Below are 6073 nucleotides of genomic sequence, written 5' to 3'. Positions count from 1 at the left end.
TAATTTTAAGTTATTTGTTTCATACAAGCATGCATTTATCTTTTTTATGCCAAATAAAAAATACATTATTGTTTCAGACCGAAAAAAATAAATTTCATCATCGTGACAAAAAAAATGACACATTAAACACATGGCGTCTTTAAACAAGAGATTTTATTTATCATTTTAATTCCAATGATCATACATTTTCCATTTTATGTGTTTCATTTTATATTTCATATAAATATGCTCACGTTTTTCATATGAAAACCATCCATCTTGTTTAAAATCGAAAAGCAACTTTCATTACGACAAAGATCAATAAGCCATGAATTACAAAAATCATCATGCATAATTTTAAAATATAAACTTATTAAGCATGATCATTATGCATCACTACTTTAGGCATGACATCAAAACATGGTTTCAAGTTTTCAAAGTATAACATGCATAATTTCAAACTATAAACTCATTATGCATGATATCATCAAACATGATTTCATAAAGTATTTTTAATCAAAATAAAAAATCATCAATTTAGATACACATTATTTTTATAAAAAAAAACATACATAGGATTAATCATTAGATTTAAATCTAATATTTTATTATATTTTCATAAAACATGCAATTATCATTATCAATTTCAAAATTAGCTAAAAAAAGAACCATGATATATATTTTTTATTTACTAACTAATTTAAAAATAAATCATAAAAAGGCATCAAGTAAATTCGAAATAAGGCAAAGAGGTTTTGGTTACTTCGTCGTCGAAAGTTGTTAAAGTGTAGTTTGTCACCTCGCCTTTATCGGTTTGTTCTTCATCTTCGGATGAATTCGGTTCGTTCCAAGCCTCCTTGAGTGCTCTCTTCTTTTTTGGTAACTTCTTTTTAAGTTTATTTTTATTTTTTAATTCTTGTTTAATGAACCTTTTAAATTTTATAGTGAGAAGTTCAAGTTCATCATCACTTGAGCTTTCGCTCGAGTGGTCTTCATTTGTTCGAAGTGTCAAATCCTTCTTGTTCTTTGGAAGGTTGTTCTCAAGTTCAAGTGTCACATAAGTCATTTCATAGGTCATCAAAGACCCAATAAGTTCTACAATCGGAAAATAGTTCAAGTCCATTGATTCTTGTATTGACATTACTTTAGAATCCCAATTTTTAAAAAGTAATCGTAAAACTTTATTCACAAGTTCAAGATTTGAAAACTTTTACCAAGAGCTTTTAGACTATTGATGACATCCATAAAACAGGTGTACAGGTCTCCAATAGTCTCACTTGGCTTTATACGAAATAATTCAAAATCACACATCAAAATATTTATTTTAGAGTCTTTAACTCTACTAGTGCCTTCATGTGTGATTTCAAGAGTGTGCCAAATATCGAAAACCATTTCGCAAATAGAAACTCGATTGAATTTAGTTTTGTCTAAGGCGCAAAATAGAGCATTCATAGCTCTAGCATTTAAAAAAAAAGTTTTCTTCTCCAAATCATTCCATTCTTTTATTGGAGTAGAAGACTTTTTAAAATCATTTTCGATAATATTCCATAAATTCAAATCCATAGAAAGCAAGAAAATTCTCATCTAAGTTTTCCAATAAGTGTAGTTTGTCCCATTGAACACGGGAGGGCGAACGATAGAAAAACCCTATTGAAATTCGAAAAGAGCTATTTCTCTTGGGTGTTAAACCAAATGAGAAATAACGTAGTTCTGATACCAACTGTTAGAACGAGTCGGCACTAAGAGGGGGGGGGGGGGGGGGTGAATTAGTGCAGCGAATAAAAACATCGGTTTGAAATTTCTTTGTACGATAAAATCCGATCTCGGAATTGCTTAACTTAAAAACATACGGAAGTATAGTGAAAGTAAGAATTCCATTTGCAATAAAGGTAAATAGCAAGAAATAAATGCAAACTTGATTTTTATAGTGGTTCGGTCATCGTGACCTACATCCACTCCACTAATTCCTCTTCCATCAAGGCCACCGGCATCCACTAACGATCTTCCTTCAATGGGCGAAGATCAACTACCCTTACAACTCGATTCTCCTTTTGACAAGTTCAGGAGAGAACCTTTACAACTAGGCGGTACCACCACTTGCAGCCTGATACTGGCTGGTACCACCGCCTAGACTAGCGTTACTACTGCCTAACAGTCTCGGAGAATGAGTCTGGGCGGTACCACCGCATGACATAGTCTCGGAGATTGTGCTACATCAGTTTCACTTGTTGGGTCATTGTTTGGGCCTTTTCACTTGGCCCAACACAGCCCAAACTTGGCCTAATTGGCCCCTAATTGATTTAGCCCAATTCCAATCTAATTATGTGCTAACTACAAATTTAAGATATTTACTAAGCTAAATAAGTCTGTAAGTCTAGGTTTCTTCCGGCAAGCTTCCGACGAACTTCCGATGATCTCTTGGCAATGTTCCAGCGGACTCCCAGCAAGCTCCTGGACTTCACGATGATCTTTTCGACGAGTTCTGATGAGCTTCTTTAGTAAGCTCCTGGAATTCTCAGTCAATTCCGATAGAACTTCCGACGAACGTCCAGACTTTCGACGAACTCTCGAACTCCCAACAAAATCTCGTTCTTGACTCTGGGACTTCATTTTGCTTTATGACTTGATCACTATCATAGTTAATATTGCATAAATAAAACCGACCATCATTTAGATAATTATTACAAAGCTTGAATCATGTTGTTCGGCATGTCATTGGTTCATTGATGCTTCGTCCGATTTTTTTGTGCATCGTTCTCTCTTGTAGCCTATTGCCCAATCGGCCATTTGACTTCTGCAACTCTGATTTCCTTGGTGTAATTTTTACTCGTCTTGGCCTGATACTTGAACCCATGGCCCGAAACCTTATGTCGATATGTCGACTAATCCTTCGGCTCGATGTCCAATCTTTTGATATGTTTCTCTCCAGCCCAATATGATTCTTCCTGCTTTAATTGCCTATCCCTGATCGAACTTAGTCCTGCATCTCTTAAATGCACATTAAATCATAAATACTATCAATTGGTTTCATCATCAAAATCCGAGATTCAATAAATAGTACCTTGCAAAGAGGGTGAAACAGAAGCTTAGAGAAGCTTCAGGTACATTCATGATCAGTCTCTATTTGTCAGACTCTTATGATCACACATGGGTATTAGATACCGTTAGTGCTTATCATATTTGTAATTCGTTGTAGGTTCTGGCAAAGCCTAGGAGACTAGCTAAAGGTGAGATGGATCTCAAGATGGGCAATGGAGCAAAAGTTGCTGTAGTAGCTATTGGCGAGGTCACCCTACATCTGCCTGGTGGAGCTGTTATTGCATTGGATGCATTTCATTTTGTTCCTTCTATTATCAAAAATATTATTTAAATTTCATGTTTGATAGTTAGTGGATATAAATTAGTTTTTTAGAACAAGAATTGTTCAATATTATTAGATGATGAGATCATCACAAGAAGAACATTGCATAATGGTTTATTTATGCTGGACACTACTCCACATATCATGAATGTAAGTGTGTCTAAGAGGAAATGAGATGAGGTGAACAGTGCATGCCTATGGCATTATAGGCTAGGTCACATCCATGAGAGAAGGATTCAAAAGTTGCTAAAGGATGGATATCTAGATCCTTTCGACTATGAATCATATGCAACCTGCGAGTCTTGCCTTCATGGAAAACTGACCAACTCTCCATTTTGTGGAATTGGAGAAAGAGCCACTGAACTACTGAAACTCATACATAGTGATGTATGTGGACCCATGTCAATTCTTGTCATTGGTGGTTACTCCTACTTCATTACCTTAACTGATGATTTCTCAAGGTATGGACATATGTACTTAATGAAGTACAAGTCTGAGGCCTTTGAGAAATTCAAAGAGTATAAGAATTAAGTGGAGAACCAAATTGGAAAGAGTATCAAGACTCTTCGATCAGATCAAGGAGGTGAGTACTTAAATACAGAGTTTACCCAGTTCCTCAAGGACCGTGAGATTCTATCCCAATGGACACCTCCTTATACACCTCAGCTCAATGGTTTATTTGAAATAAGAAATCATACGCTGTCAGATATGGTACGGTCCAAGATGAGTTTCGTTGACCTACCCATCTCATTTTGGGGATATGCCCTAGGGACCATAGCTTACATTCTAAACAGAGTTCCAACTAAGTTGGTAGTATATACATCATTTGAGATATGGAAATGAAAGAAGCCCGATCTTAAGGTCGTTAAGATTTGGGGCTGCCCTGCCCACATTAAAAGACACAACCCCTTATAAGTTGGAATCAAGGACGGAGCTGTGCAAGTTTGTGAGATACCTTAAGGAAACTTATGGGTATTATTTCTATCATCTTGAGGACCAAAAGGTCTTTGTAGCCAAGAGAGCAATGTTCCTTGAGAAGGAACACATTCTTAGCGGAGACAGTAGGAGTATGATAGAGTTGAGCGAGGTTAGAGAACCTAGCTCAAGTACCACTCTACAGCCCGAGTTTGTTCAGGTACCTAACACACAAGTTCCAACTTTATGTAGGTCTAACAGAGTATCCCATTCTCTTGAGACATATGTGGGATATATTGAAGGAGAGTATGCTAAGGATATTGATCCTTAGACTTACGATGTGGCTATTATGAGTATAGACTCCAGGAAGTAGTAAGAAGCCATGAATTCTGAGATGGATTCCATGTACTCCAATAAGGTTTGGAACCTAGTTGATGGGCGCGAGGATATTGTACCCATCGGTTGCAAGTGGATCTTTAAGAAAAAGATCGAAGTAGATGGAAAGGTAAAGACCTATAAAGTAAGACTAGTGGCTAAGGGGTATCGTCAAAGACAAAGTGTTAACTATGATGAAACCTTCTCACCCGTAGCCATACTAAAATCCATCTAAATTCTATTGGCTATTGCAGCACACTATAATTATGAGATCTAGTAGATGAATATGAAAACCACATTCCTCAATGGCAACCTCGAGGAGGAGGTGTATATAATATATCTCGAGGGATTCGTATCTAAGGACTATCCAAATAAGGTGTGCAAGTTGCTTAGATCCATTTATGGACTAAAGGAAGCTTCCCGAAGTTGAAACATAAGATTTGATGAGGCAATCAGATCTTATGACTTTGTTAAGAACGAAGATGAGCCTTGTGTGTATAGGAAGGTAAGTGGGAACGCTATTACCTTCTTGGTGTTATATGTGGATGACATTCTGATCATTGGGAATAATGTAGGAATGCTATCCACAGTAAATGCTTAGTTTTCTAGACACTTCTCCATGAAGGACTTAGGGGAAGCATCCTATATCTTGGGGATTCAGATCTCTTGAATCTCGGATTTTGATGATGAAGTCAATTATAAATTATTTGATCTAATCTATATGTTAAGAAAGTATGCAGGATTAACTCTGATAGCAATAAGACATAAAGCAGGTGTTGTGCCGGAGTCAAGATCGAGATCTCATTGGGAGTTCAAGAGTTCATCAGAAGTCCAGATGTTCATCGGAAGTTCTACCGAAACCAACCGAGAAGTCCAAGAGCTTGCCAAAGATACTTATCAAAACTCACCAAGAGGATCGTCATAAAGTCCAGGAGCTTGCCGGGAGTCCGCCGGAGAATTACCGAGAGTTCGTCGGATGTTCACCGGAAGTTCTTTGGAAGCTCGCCGGAAGAGCAATTGACGCACCGAAAACAAAAGTGCTATGATTTAAGTCTTAATTGTCATAGTTAGATCATAAATTAAGTTAAGATTGGGAGGTAATACCACTAACTTAATTAGGGGCCAACTAGCCCTTAACAGGGTTGAATTGGGCTGAATTGAGTAGTCCATTCAGCCTTTGAATTCTTGGCCGGTGGTGGCACCGCTTGGAAAAGCAATGCCCTAGGTTATTTGGGCGGTGGTACCACCCAGATTGGGCGGTGGTACCGTTGGTAGGTTGGTAGTTATTACCTACCAACGGTGGTACTGCCCCAATCAAGCGGTGGTACTGCCAAAGCTCGATCTCCGAACTCCGTTAGGTGGTAGTACTGCCCAGACTGAGCGGTGGTACTGCCTAGTATCAGATTGGAGATGGTAGTACCACCCAGTAATGGCGGTGGTATC

The sequence above is a fragment of the Musa acuminata genome, chromosome BXJ1-6, assembly GCF_036884655.1.
Source record: "Musa acuminata AAA Group cultivar baxijiao chromosome BXJ1-6, Cavendish_Baxijiao_AAA, whole genome shotgun sequence".
Classification (NCBI taxonomy): Eukaryota; Viridiplantae; Streptophyta; class Magnoliopsida; order Zingiberales; family Musaceae; genus Musa; species Musa acuminata.
Note: the sequence above shows the minus strand (reverse complement) of the source record.